Source organism: Ursus maritimus, unplaced genomic scaffold (genome assembly GCF_017311325.1).
Source record: "Ursus maritimus isolate PB19 unplaced genomic scaffold, ASM1731132v1 scaffold_14, whole genome shotgun sequence".
NCBI lineage: Eukaryota > Metazoa > Chordata > Mammalia > Carnivora > Ursidae > Ursus > Ursus maritimus.
In genome coordinates this window covers 68,535,666-68,549,964 of record NW_024423786.1, presented here as the reverse complement: position 1 = coordinate 68,549,964, position 14,299 = coordinate 68,535,666, and the positions used below count along the sequence as shown (strand labels likewise).

The window sequence follows — 14,299 nt, the reverse complement described above, 5'->3', positions numbered from 1 at the left end:
CTTCCGGGCTCCACCTCCTGAGAGAAGCCCCTATTGGAATAATGTTCTCAAGCGCATATTGCAAGGGTGAGAACGGAGTTTCAGCGCTGATAGAGCGCTCTGTGTCCGTGCCTGGGCGTAGTGAGATGGGGTGGGGGGAGAGTTGGGGGGGGTCTGAGTGAAGGCTGCCGAGTGCGTGGGTTCAGGTAGGAATTTGCCAGAGTTTGTGGGCGGTTGGGGGGGTCGTCGACATGCGTGTGTGGAGTCTAGGAGGGGATGCTTGAGGGATTCGGCGGTAGGTCGTGGGGCACCGCGCGAGCGCTGGGCACTCTGCGTGGGGTCGTAGGTATGTGGGGGGGAGGTCGCGGGGGCGGGGCCTCGGCGGGGGCGGGGCCTCGGCAGGGTGGAGGGGCGGGGCCGGCGGGCGCGCGCACGCAGCCGGCGCGCCCCCTCCCGGCGGCCATGTTGGTTGGTGTGTGGGTGTCAAACGGAGCTAGACACGGCGGTGGTGGTGGCGGCGGCGGCGGCGGCTGCGGCGGCTCCGCAGGCTCCGGTCGCTCCCGCCTCCCCAGCGTTACCCGCGGCCGCAGCCGCGCACCCAGGCAGGCTCGGAGGAGCGGAGGTGAGCCGGGGCCCACGAGCTTCGGGGGGCGGGAGAGGGGCCCCAGGGCGCGGACCCTCCCCTCCCCAGGGCGCGGACGCTCTGTCGGCACGGCTCCCCTCCAGTCAGCCCCCCAGAGCATGCACCCCAGCTGCCCCAGCTGAGTCCCCACCTCAGGTGGACCCCTTTCTTTCCAACCAAACCCCGCCCCACGGGCTGGAGGACGGCCCCCTCCCCATCTGGATCCCTCTTTCCGCTGCAAGGACCCCCCCCATTTCCCTATCGGGGGGTTTTCCTTTTACATCCTCGGAGTCAGGGGCTCCTCTTACTCCCACTCCAGATCCAGGAGCCCCCTCCAGGCCCTCATCCTCTACCTTTCAGTTTGGAACAACCCCGCCCAACCTCCCCAGAGCACTTTCCTCCCCTCCTCGGGCCAGGCGCCCCTTTCCTCCCGAGCCGAGCCCGATCTCCCTCCCACCCCCATGCACAGCCCAGCCCCTGTTTCCTCCAGGAATCGGGGGAGGGGTCTTCTCTGTCCAGGATCCCATCCTGTCCCCTCCTCTCCTTCGGGCTGGAGCGGGGCCCTTTTCCCTCCCCAGGGACCAGGTTCTCCCTCCCCACCCCGACCCCCACAGCACAGCGGGGACGGGGGCGGCAGAGCCTGGCTCCAGCTGCCTTTTGTTCCGCGTGGGATGGCAGAGACCCCGCCCGGCGGTCCCGTTCGGCTAATCCGGGTGGGTGAATGGGTGCGTGGGGGCCGGCCTCTTCAAGGAGACCCTTGCTCTCTCTCCCCTTGGGGCGGCTCCCCCTGAGCAGAGCGCGTTGGGAGAGGCTGGCCCTTCCTAGAGGAGTCTGTGCCAACAGGTTTTTGTTTGCGACCTGAAGTTGGCCCAGTGGCTTTGGGGGGGCGCGGGTAGGGAGTGTGAGGGCAGCTTACTCTCGCCAGAAACCCCAGCAGGGGCCTGTGAAAGTCCATTCCGCCGCCCAGTGGCACGGCCTGGGGTCCCTTCACTGTTTTGTCCTGGGGACACATCTGAAATCTGTGCTTTAAAGAGAGGACGAGGCTTGACCATATTGGGGTTCAGATGGGGGACACTGAGGTCCAGAGATGCAGTTATTTGCCCAAGGTCATGCAGTGATATTGTGTCACTGCCAGAGCCAGAAGCTTGGTCTCCGGGGTGCTCTCTCCACATATCTTAGGATTTTTTTAGAGAGGTGCTCAGGATAACACCCCCTCCCCCCTTTTATTTTTAACATTCACACAAGATAATGGGCAGGAAAAGATGTGAAGTATGAGTTTTTCCTTTCTACCTCCAAAAATGCCCTGTGAAAGAAGAGGTTGGAACAGGAGGTTAAAACGATTGAAAAAGGTGACTTTTAATTACCCCCCCTCCCAATTACGTAAGATAATGAAGATTTGGCAGAAAACATGTACATCTTGGTAGCTCTAGATACCAGATGATAGGTGCTGGCAAAATCATATACTGAATCCTGCACAGCAGTGATTGAGTTTGCACTGATAATTAAGTTTTCATCTGTATTTAAATGAACCTCAGAAGGGACCACGGTTTTTTTTCTGACTTGTTCTTGTTCCAGTGATTGTATTTGGGATGAGTGGTGGTGTTGGAGAAGCGACCAAGGTCTGCTTTTTTCTCTCTCTGTATTTATACTTTTATATTTTTAAAGCTTACTGGTTTCTTTAGTTTTAATATGGGTTTGGTCATGTTACCCCTGGGCTTTTCTTCTGTAAGCATCGAGTGAGATAGATAGTGGCTAGTAAAGAGTTGGGTAAAGTGCAAATTATTCTAAGACATGATTCAGGATTGTATCCCACAGGGCCCTGGACCAGGAGCAAGTTTGGATGGTCCTGTGGGATGTACTGATATCTCCTGGTTTACACAGGCTTTTTTGCCTCCTTGAACCTTGAGTTTGACAGATGGGGAGTTTGGTGGAGAACTCTCTCCCAGCCAGGTGTGTTGTGTCAAACACGGTGGCCCATGTGCGAAACGTAACTTGCAAGTGGTGAAATCTAGCTTGGTGTATGCAGCCTTGAAAATGGCCCATCTCTTGTAAAAAAGCTCTTGTAGAAATATAATTGATGCCTCTTAATCTAACTGTCTTCCATGGTAAGGTGCAGATTTCCTAAGAGTTGGGATTCTGGTAAGAGTGCTTCAAAAATAGATGAAGGGTTTTTAGGACTTCGATTTGTTTTAATGGCTTGGGTCTCCTTGAACTTAAAGAGTGGGCTTGCTTTTTTTTTTTTTTTTTTTTAAGATTTCATTGGGAAGAGGGTTGCCTCCAGTTCTTTGTGGACTAAAGTGCCAAGAGATTTTCATGCATGGAACTGTCATTTTCATACCCTTGGGAAACACATTAAAGTTTTTAAGGCTTTTTGGCAGTAGTTCTTCCAGAACCTTCCTGTCGGATTGATGACTGTGGTGGTTGTCATTTCATGGCAGGAGTCCCTGGCCATGCTGAGCCTTGCAGAAATGAAAGGGCTTGCATTTGGGGAACTTGAAGTTGGGGGGATATGAGGAATTTTCTAGCTCAAACCCCGCCCCCCATTTGTCTGCTGAACTTTCTATTCATGTGTTCAGTTTAAACAAACGTCTTCTGTCAAGCCTTTGCCGGCCAACGGCCACCAGTGTTAGGGTCCCTCAAACTCTTCTCTCCAAGCCTCACCTCCCCCAATCTTTTGGAGCACTTAATCACATGGTGTCTGTATATGGAGCTCTTGTGGCGCTGTGACGTCTTCGAGGCCAGTCTTCGTTTACTTCTCCAGCACCCTCCTCAGTCCCTGACCCGTGGTGGGTGCCCAGTACAGGTGTGGGATGTGAGTGAGTAGTCTGGGGGCCGAGGAGCAAACTTTCTTGATCATCTATTACAGGCTTCCCTGTTCTGTCTTGCTCTTGCCAAAACCACCAGCAGTCCTACCTCATATGGGTGTGTCATGTTACATGACATGTGGGTGTCATCAGCCACAGGCATATTATATATTATCCCTCTTCTGCAGTTGAGGAAACTGAGACCGAGAGGCTTCAGTCACACAGCTAGTAAGTGATGGGCTGGGATTCGAACGGGTTTGTTGGATTCGAAAATATTCTTAACACCTGCCAGCTCCTTTGAGAAGCCAAGTCTCACAGAGATGAGGAGACTTCCTTCAAGGCAAGTTGACAGTGGACTGAGTGCCGTGGGATGATGTAACTAGGGCTGTCGAGGGTGGGAGAGAGCACATTTTGTTCTTGTCAGGTGCATTGTGAAGTGACTGTTTATGTCCATCTGTTGAGTTTTTGAAGATTGACAAGCGTTCTGATAACTTTGTCAATGGAATTTTCTTTGGTCTGATTTAGCTTGTCCAGGATGCCTAAAAATAGAAACTTAGAAAAACAAATAGAGTGAAATAAGTGTCAGGGCCCTTAAGTCAGTGTATTCTGTGTAACCCATCTATGGACTTTTTCACTAGATCTATTTTCCTGTCATGTGGTTAAGTTTTTTTATGTCTTGAAATGCAAAGTTGTGTCAGCAGACTTTTTTTTTTTTAACGTAATTTCATTTTGTCTTCATATCAACATATAACATAGGAAAACAACAGGGGCACCTGGGTGCCTCAGTCTGTTAAGTGTCCTACTCTTGATCTCAGCTCAGGTCTTGATCTCAAGGTCGTGAGTTCGAGCCCCACATTGGGTTCCACACTGGGCGTGAAGCCTGCTTGAAAAACAACAACCAACCAACAACCATGTAACATGGAGTTACTCCACTCAACTGTGAGTGGAAAAATGGAGGCCCAGAGAGGTTAAGTAACTGAGGAACTGGCACAGCCAGAAGTCAAACCAAGATCTGTGTGATTCCCAAACCTGGCTTCCTACCCCAACAGGTCCTGTATAAAGACCTTCAGTGTTAGGTGTACTCATTTAAATTATAGGGTAAACTTGTGATCTTGAAAATCTCCACCAAGTCTGTGTAGAAGGCTAGGAATGGTGAATGAGATTACTTTTTTCTAACCTAGGATCTGTGAGAGCGCTGTGGGTTGAATGTCAAGAGTTTAATGAACCACTTGAACTGACAGACGCCAGATTTAGGGTTAGATTAAAAAAACGGCCTGCCTCCTTTGAACCAGATCCTCAACATTGTTAAAATGCTCCGTGTACATGCATTGGATTCTTCCTGGTGACTCATTCCCAGCATCCCCAGGTACTGGAACCTTTGTGCCTGGGCACCGAAAAGCCTTCCTATGGGTCAGGGCTGCACTTTGAAGCGCCCTGGAGACAGAACAGGTAACTTCCTTCTCTCTCGATTCAAAGCAGTGCTAGGCAGCGGGTGCACAGAGGGCTGTAAATGAAGGGACTCCCTCCCCCGCTTCTCTTCATGGCAGCCCCGCTGCTAAATGGAACAGGGAAAAAGCAGGCTCGTCCTGAGGGATGGCTGACCGTCTAGGGCTGATGCATGATGTGGATTTAAAAGCATCTATAATTAATCACTTCTGAGTGCAGGCTTCATCCTTCCTCTCACTCCCACCCCTCTTAAGCTAATGTCATCGTTGCATCCCGGTGGCTCAGGAGCGAGGGCACCAAATGGTACAGACAATTCGGCTACAGAGGCCATGTGAGAACTGGCTTTGGAATCAGATGTGGGTACAAATTGGTCTCCTGGCTGGGTGTCTTTGAACACTCTCATCACTGAGCTGCGTTTTCCTCGTCTCTGAAGTGGGGCTAATAATAACCATCTTGCAGAAGAGACTGGTGTTTCTCAGACTCCAAGTGTGCGTTGGAATCACCCAGAAGTCCTGTCAGACACATTGCCGGCCTCCATCCCCAGAGTGTCTGATTCAGTAGGTCTGGGGTGAGGCCCGAGAATGTGCATTTTCAGCCAGTTTCCAGGTGCTACTGATATTTCTGGCTCAGGAACCAGATCTGGGGACCCTGGCCCAGAGGACTGAATACAGAGGGAGTTCCTGACTGTTCTTGGACACTCAAACACAGTGGTGCTTTTCTGCCCCTGAAATGCGCCCGAATTGCTCAGAAGATGATGGCATGACCCTTGGGAAGGGAGTTTGGTTTGTCAAAGAGATGTTTTCACTTTTGTTCTTACGTGATCAGAATTGGGACTCTGGTCCCAGGCATCATCACTGTGTGAGTTAGTCGGGATGTGTTCCTTCATGAAGGGGCTGTGAGACGTCAGTGCCCTACGGAGGGGCAGTAAATCTAGGATTCTGTTAGAAAAGCCGGTTCGTCGTTCCCACACATCAACAAGATGCCCACTGTCAGGGCTTTTTAGAAATGCAGCTGAGAAAGGGCAGGGCACCGGGCCGCCTCCCGTGAGGCCATTAGGGATGGCCACTGGTGTTAATGGAAGTCACTCCTCCTCCCTCCAGTGGTTCAGATTGATCTAATATTCTTTGGTGTTTACAGTGGGGGGGGGGAGTTGTTTTCCACCAATAGTAATCATCAGCTTGTCCATCAAAACCAAACCTGTGTGTGTGTGTGCGCGCGCGCGTGAGAGAGAGCTATGCGTGCACCCTGACAGTTTCTGAATGTCTTCTGTGGGCCAGGCCATATGCTACTCTTTTTAGGTATAATATTTAATTTAATTTTCATTATGATCCTGCAAGGTCACTATTTCTCTTTTTGCATATGCGAAAGCTAAGGCGCAGAGGGGTTCAGCAACCTGCCTCAGGCCACACAGCCAGTAAGTTACCCCAGCTGGTATTTGCTGCCACCTGTGACAGATTCAAAACCACAGTTTTTCCACTACCTCACTGTGCAGCCGTGCCAGGTGCTCCCATTGCCTTGCTGCCCCCTCAGCACCCCGGGAGGTATGCATTTCACAGATGAGCAGACTGCGGCTCAGAGGGGTTAGGCTTGTTCACGTGCAGCCAGCCAGTCCCATACCTGTCGGGTTTGGGAGCCTCATGAAGCCGTTTCTGTGACAACCCCTCACCTCCTCGTCGGGGCCACGGAAGGAAATTCAAAGACCTCAGTCTGCCTGGTTGCATACAGCAGGGACCTGGGAGGACCCCAGCTGGCTTGGCTGGGGAGGAAGTCTGTGTGGGCTGGGAAGGGTTTTTGTGTTTGCAAAACTGTGTTAAAATAATTGCCCAAATTGCTCTGAGGAAAGGGCTCATTTCTTTTTTACTCTGTAATCGTGAAGCTCTGCACATTGGCTCTGTAAACATGACACGTGGGAATTAAGGACTAAAAAAATATCCCGGTTAATGCTGTTGTTAAAACGTGATCAGGTTCCTACGGAAGAACTCGATAGTCTTAAAAAGTTCTATAAATAAAAATATAAAGTGTCTCCTTCCTCAGGAGGCAATTAACACATGACTTACAGCAACTGGGTGATTTTTCTGGTCTTAACAGGGTATGTGGAGGTTGGGGTGTGATTACTTTCCCAAGGTTTGCAAATTGCCTGCAGCTCCCAAGCCAAGGAATGGTAAACAGCTATGTGTCAGTACCTGCCCTGCACGCTCTCTCGGGAGGCCCTGGAGGTTTGGACTCAAATTTGTTGTTTTGTAAACTCTTTAAGGCTGAGGGGAATAAAGCGTGAGAGCTAGAAGTTGGCTATTCAGTGTCTGCCCCCTTCCCCTCCTGCCTCCCTCCCCCCAAAAGTCATAGCAGTGGAGGACTAGTGACGGCCTGAAAAGTCAGATTTTTACTTGAAAGCGACCTCTCCGTGAGTGCCTGTTTGGTATCTGTTGCTGTCCTGGGGTATAATGACTGTACTTTGGGTCCAAAAATTTGGGAAACACATGACAAGGGGAATAATTTTGATGCCACTTTATGAGAGGCAGTCCAGTTGATGTAGATGTATGGGCATCAAATCAAGGACGATTTCATGACATTAGAGCAGAATATTTGAGGTTGGTGTTGGCCTGGAAAATATGCAACATGTGGTCTCTAGTCAAAATGATGGGTGTAAATGAAATGCCATATTTCCTGCCACCGATTGAGAAGACAGAGTTAACATTGGTGAGACAGTTGGTGGTTTGCTGAGCTGTGATTTTGATTCTTTGTCAGGGCATCGAGAATGGAGAAGAATCTGGAAGGGTCAGGGAAGATGTCAGGGAGAAAGTAGGATTTGAGGTGGACCTCAAAGGACCGGGAATAGGGTCCGGGTACAGAAGACAGACGGGAAGGCATTTCAGATGGGAACAGCAGGGGGCAAAGCTTGGGGTGGGCTGGGGCACCCGACATACACAGAAGCAGTTCTGCATGGTGGATGCCTGCTGGGAACAGTGAGGACTAAGGTGGCCGGATGGCCATGGCCTCTAATGAGGCAGCGGCCCTGGGATTTGGTGGTGTTGGCAGTAGGGAGCTCAAGTGTTTGGGGAGGGGCCCTGTGGCAGGGCCTGACCGGGCAGGTTGGTGGGACTGGATAGGTCGCAGTTCCAGAAACAGCACAAGGTGCGTGTCAGCGCGAAGGGAGGTCCTGGAGCCCGGGTCTGTTCAGGGAGAGGCAGGTGCCCTGGAGGCCCTGGTGCTGGCTGGGAAGTGTGGATGGGACAGCCTGCGAGCCTGCAGTTTTTATCCTTGGCTGCACCTGGAGGTCACATGGCCTGGAAAGCTTTTTAAAAATGCTGGTGATGGGGCCCCACCCCAGACCACGGAGGGAGAGCCGGTAGTTTTTTTTAGAAGTGCCCCAGATGATTTTCAGGGTTTGTGTGGGCTGACAAGATGAACTGTGTGCGCAGGGGAGCCTCTGGGAGTGTCAGGGATTAGAAGGTGGGAGAAAAATGGGAGCCAGAAGCCTGTGCAATGATGAGATATGGGGTGTTGGGCCCTGAGCTACTGTAGAGTGACTGAGGACCAGCTCCGGGAAAGAGGGAGGGGGCACCAGAGAAGGAATCGTGCCAGGGAGTAGTGACCCTGTCCGGGGCTGCTGAGTTTGCCTTTGAGCTCCTTTGCCAAGGGGGGCTGGTGTAGCCCAGAGTATAAACCACGTGAAGGCAGGAGAAGAGATTGTGCCCCACCCATTTGGTAATCCTCCTTCCCCCGGATTTTCAGCCAGGCCTACAGAGCAGGCACAGCGGGTTTTTACCTGGTCCTTCGAGCCTGCGAGCCAGATTCCTTCCTCCGCCTCGAGTTGTAATGAATGCAGCAAACACTACTTATAAACCTTAAAACTACATTTCTTCAAAGTAATTCTATTAAAGATAGTTGGGGTCTAGAGTACCCGATTGAGGCAGATTCACTTTGTTAGTCGAAGATCAGAAGGAGAGTTTTACCCGGTGCATTTAATGCATATCACCGTATAATAATTTGTGATATTTTCAGAAAAAAATTAGCTTATAGTTCAATTCCTTCCATCTTTAGTGTTTATTGAGCACATATGTCCTAATGCCCTATAGGTTGGGGATGCATGGGTGATGAGATGTGAGTTCCTGCCCTTGAGTAGCTCATGGTCTGCAGAGAGTGGCTCTTGACAGAAAAGTAATGGCAGCCCAGGGAGGGAGGTTAAAAAGTGGTATCAGATACCGAGAGTGAATCGGGGGGTCAGAGAAGACTTCAGAGCAGATGATAGGTAGGTAGTCTTGAAGGAAAAGTGGGAGCTCCAGGGGACACTGACGAGAGGCCTTGGGGCCAGAGAGCAGCGCTGTGCTCAGGCGGAAGGGGCAGGGGCAGGGGCAGGCTCGGGCTGAGCATGGCGGGTGTGGAGGAGGAAGGGCTGGATATGCGGCTGAGCGGGGCTCTGAGTCGGGACGTGGCTTTCACACAACCTTTTGGTGGTTGAGTGGGCAGTGCTCTGGTCCTCCACTTTGCCTCTGATCAGAGCAGCTCTGCTCCTCTCTGAACGTGGGAAACTAAAAAGAGGTCCTTTGAAAAGTGTTCCTCTGCTGTTTAAAAAAAACCCAAAGTGATCTCATTGCTGTTGGTGCTGGGGAGTCACTGAGCAAGAGAGTGCCCTGTGGGCGGCTGGCAGGGAGGGCCGGGAGGCTTCCCCGGGAGCTAAAAAGCCCTCACGTCTCTGTTTGCAGAAGAAGTTGAAGTTGAGGTTTCTCACCCCTTCCACCCTCTACTTAGGCCAGTTTCTCAGGTCCTAGGGTGAGGTCTGGGCCCCGTCTGCATCTGTCTGCGACTGCAGTAATGTGGCTAACAGGTCGTTGGGAATGGAACTCCTTACACTTACACTCAAGCAGCTCTCATTTATTTATTTAGTGAGTGAGTGAGTGAGTAAGCTTTATGCCCAAATGGGGCTTGAACTCATCATCCCGAGAGCAAGAGTTGCATGCTCTACCCACTGAGCCAGCTAGGTGCCCCAAGCAGCTCTGTCTCTCCAGAAATCCCTGGAAAATTTTATGAGCGGGCTGTGAAGATAAGGGACCTAGTAGTTAGTTAACCCTGGGATGCGTGTCAGAGAGCTGTGCCAGGCTCTGTGCTGAGTACCCAGGGGATGCGCCGCCCGCAACTCTCTTTGGAGTAGACTGGACAGAAGTGGTCCACGTGCCCCATTCGTCCCGCAGACGTGTTTTGTTTGGGCTGTACTGTCCTTTTTAAAAGAATTAAAGTGGGTCGCTGTGTTAGTTTCCTGTGGCTGCTGTAAACAAGCGATCACAAACGCAGTGGCTTAAAACAGAAGTCCACCAGTTAGAATTCCGACACAGGTCTCAGGGGGCTAAGATCATGGTGTAGCCAGGCCTGTGTTCCTTCTCGGAGGCCCTGCGGTAAGATCTGTTTCCTTGCCTTTTCCAGCTCCTGGAGGCCGTCCACGTTCCTTGATTCGTGGCCTCTTTTGTCTTCAGAGTCGCAGTAGCTAGTCCTGTCCTCATACCGCATCACTCTGACACTGACATTTCTGCCCCCCATTTCCACTGTTAAGGATTCCTGCCATTACGTGGGGTCCACTGGATAATCCGGGCTCCTCTCCCTGTTTTGAGGTCAGCTGATTAGAAGACTTAATCCCATCTGCTACCTTAATTCCCCTTTGCCGAGTAACTGGGATTAGGATGTGGACGACTTTGGGAGGCCATTATTCTGTCTACCAGAGTCGCCAACATGAAAATCAGGAGATCTTACATAGCAATCTCCAGACTTGGAGCTTCATTGACAAATCAGAACACTTGGCAGCCAGGGGCCTGCACTGTTGCCTGGCAACAGTGGGTCAGCGCCAATGTCGGCGCCATCTCTGGATGGGGTTTCGTGTGCCAGTTCTCCGCAGCCCCCACCCCTCCCATGATGCCTCCTCATTTCCCTTCATTGCCTGGGCCCTGCTCTGGAGACCAGGGCCTTACACAGCGTTAGTCACGCTAGCGTCTCGGGTTCAGGGTGGTGGAGCTCGCCAACCTCCCTGTTTGATGCCCTCCTCGTTGCCCTCCCCGCTTTAGACGCTTGTCTCACACCCTCCTCTGCCTGGCACACACCCGCACCTCCTCTCCATGCCCCCCTCTGTCTGACCCAGGACTCTACATTCCAGAGCATCTCTGATGCTATTTTAGGTGGTATTGTTTGTACCGTAACTCCTTGTCTCCGGTCTTCTCCTTTCCTGGCACCCAACACTAGTATGTTCTGGTGCCTTCCATTTGATGTCTTGCATCAGCATTTATGAGAAGCAGGTGTGTATGATGCACCACAGAGCAGTAGCCATCACAAGTCAGGATCACATGACAAACATTTAGTCGAGCACCTACTACAGGCCATGGACTTTTCTAGATACTGGGAACACAACGGCGGTGGGGGGGGGGATACCTGCTTGGCCTCCCACCCCATCTCATTCTCGAGGAGGAAGGAGGAGGAGGAGGAGAAACAAGTGGACAGACAATTGCAATTTTAACCTATTGCATGTGGCGAGAGCCTGGCAGCATCCTGCTTCCTTGGGGCTGGGAGGCGAGCTCTGTCTGCGGTGGTGGGGGTTCCATAGCTCTGTTAAAGGCATTTCAGTGAAAGATTTCCTTGTTTCCTGACCCTAGCTGATAGCTGAATTCTGGGCGGGCATCTTGGAGGCCTAGATAATGTGTTGGTTTGCAGTGTGAAGGACGAGGTCAGATGACTCCATGTGTTGCTGCCTGGCAGTGTGAGCTGGGGCTCTGGGTCTTCTCTGAGGAGCCCTTTGTGTGGCCTCTTGGGGATGGGCCTGCCCGTGACCCTAAACTGTGGGGCGCAGGTGGAGGGCACCAGGTGGAGCCACCAGAACTTGACAGCCTAAGGGCTCCAGTACTTCTTTCAGCTGTTCAGAGCGTTATCAAGAATATTGAAGATTCGGGAACTACTTGAAAACAAAGCAAAACTTTTCATTATGGAGAACTTCAGTCATATAAATACAGTTCAGTGAGCTTGCTCCTGTCTAGGATCCTTCCCCCGCCCTTGGATTATTTCAAAGCAAATCCCAGACTGACTTCCCAGATAAGTGCCTCGATACGCGTCGCTAGCACTAGTACGGACTCTCGGAAACATGTTTGTAAGAGAAGACTGATCACCAGCCATCGTAATTTTGATTTTTGAATGCTCTGGGGTTGAAGCTGACTTTCTGCACGTGTGGAATAATGATCCATCTTTATACAAAATCTTAATGTGGGTTGAATTTTATTAGCACTTCTGTTGGGACAAACGATATTTATTTTTTTAAGGTTTAATTAAATTAATTAACTAATTCATTAATTTGTTTATTTCGGAGAGCAAGTAAATGTTCACGTGCAGTGCAGGGATAGGGGCGGAGGGAGAGGGAGAGAAAGAATCCCAAGCAGACTCCGTGCAGAGCATGGAGCCTAGCGTGGGGCTCGATCCCACAACCCTGAGAACATGACCTGAGCCGAAATCAAGGGTTGGACGCCTAACCGAGTGAGCCACCCAGGCATCCCGAAACAATGAGAATTTTGCTATTTTAATGTTTTTATTGTAAAATGCATGTAACACAACATTTACCACGGCTAACCATTTCACAGCATTAAGGAGTCAGTGGCATTAAGTACATTTACTCTGTCGTGCAGTCATTACTGCAGCGTAGTTAAGAGTTTTTTCATCACCCCAGAAGAAAACCTGTGTCCATTAAGCAATTGCTCCCGTTCCTCCCTCCCCCAGCCCCTGAAAAAGGACCAGTCTGCTTTCTGCCCCTCGGATTTGCCTGTGTTGGCGTGTCATGTGCACGGTGTCTTATGTACATGGCCCTCGGTGTCTGGCTTCTTTCCTTTTGCACAGCGTGTTCCAGGTTCAGCCATGGGGTCACCTGAGTCATTCCTTTTTATGGCTGAATAGTATTCCATTGTGTAGCTGGACCACAGTTTGTAGATCTGTTCATCTGTTAATGGACATTTGGGTCGTTTCCACTATTGGTGATTGCGAGTACAGTTACCACTTTACCCTGTCAGTGCTTCCTTTGAAATGTGCTGATACGACGCATGGATTGAAAAGAAAATGTCACGAATAAGGGGGCAGGAGGGTGGTTACGTATTGAATCTGTTGATTTTAACAACTTAACAAAGAACTTCTTCCTGAAGTAATTGTACGTAACAGAAAAGTCTACTATGTGTAAGGGACTCAGGGGTCTCTTCTGCTATTTTTTTGGTTTTGGTGGCTGTGCGGCCTGCTTACCAGGCAGCCATCTGGGGGGGGGGGGCTGCTCTTAGACCTGAGAGACCACAGCTGTGGATCTGAGGGTGGGCGGTGGCCTTTCTCTGCGTTGGCATTGAGGGAAATGCTTCACTCGGCCCCTCCTGTGTTATGGGGACAGACTGAGTGTTCCTGGTGTTTTCATGAGTCACTTCCTTTATTTCTGTACCTCAGTAAACAGAGTCTGTGTCCTTGTGTTGTCATGACAAGGGGCTGGAGTTCCGGGTGGCAGGTTAGGTACGTCGTAATGGAAAACGAAGTGGATTTAGTAGCGTATTGTATATGTAGACTGATTTTAGTTAGGCTTTTACTTCTAGCGAGGAGTTAGAGGGCAGCCCTGGGAAGTCTGTTGCTGACTGGTGGGTACCCTTCGCAAGGGCTGCCCTGTGGGGTGAGAAGTGGCACGGGCTCTCGTTGCATCATGCTGTGTGTGTCCTCTGGAGGGTGTCAGGGAGGCGTTCATCTCAGGTCCCAGGACAAGGAGGAACTTCTGTGAATCCGCTTTATTTCTATCTTGTGGGCGGTGTGGATCCTCTTTGCTTTGGCCATCAGGAAGCTCAGCTCAAAGTCAGTCGTTCGTGCTAGCTCTGGTGTGGCCTGTACTTTGGGTTCTAACCCAGCCTCCCCCCTCCCGCCCCTTTTCTTTCCTTATTGCCTGGATTTCTTGCTTTTCATTGTGATCTGGGTTTCTCTAAGCCAGTGGTTCTCTACTTGGGTCCTATACTTTGTCAGAATCACCTGGGGAGCTGCTTCTTTTTTTTTTTAAATGCCAGTGCGCATGCCCCACTACCTTGTTTTAATTGTTCTGGGAGGGGGCCTGAGCCTAAGTATGTTTCCAAAGCTCCCCAGAGATTCACATGTGTGGTTGGGAACCTGCCTGCTTCATGCCATTTCACGATTGTTGAGCAAACAAGGCAGGGATAAATAGACAAAAAGGATGGAGTCTGGGAGGACAGCCTACCCCAAAGTAGGGTGGTTTCAGCTCAGAGAAGCTGAGTAAAAAGGATTATGTGGCTTCCAGTGGTTTTCCTGCGGGTGGAACCAGTGGGAAAGCTCCGAGGGACTTCTCTCTGTGGCCAGCACCACAGAAGCCTTCACTCCTAGGCCAGGGTTGGGAGGAGCCGCTGGAATTTTACTCTGAAGATCTCAGGCCTGCCTCGGGGGGAGGACAGCTTTGTAA

The 14,299-nt window shown here is 51.0% G+C and overlaps 1 protein-coding gene across 6 annotated transcripts in view; it reads left to right on the top strand.

Annotated features, from left to right (window-relative positions):
• The first annotated feature begins 425 nt into the window (after positions 1–425).
• Positions 426–14,299, top strand: part of EPN2 (epsin 2) — a 78,447-nt gene continuing 64,573 nt past the window's right edge. For all 6 annotated transcript variants that reach the window (XM_040630128.1, XM_040630126.1, XM_040630129.1 and 3 more), the window contains exon 1: positions 426–601. The gene's annotated coding sequence lies outside the window, so the exon portion shown is untranslated. The remainder of the gene's footprint in view (positions 602–14,299) is intronic.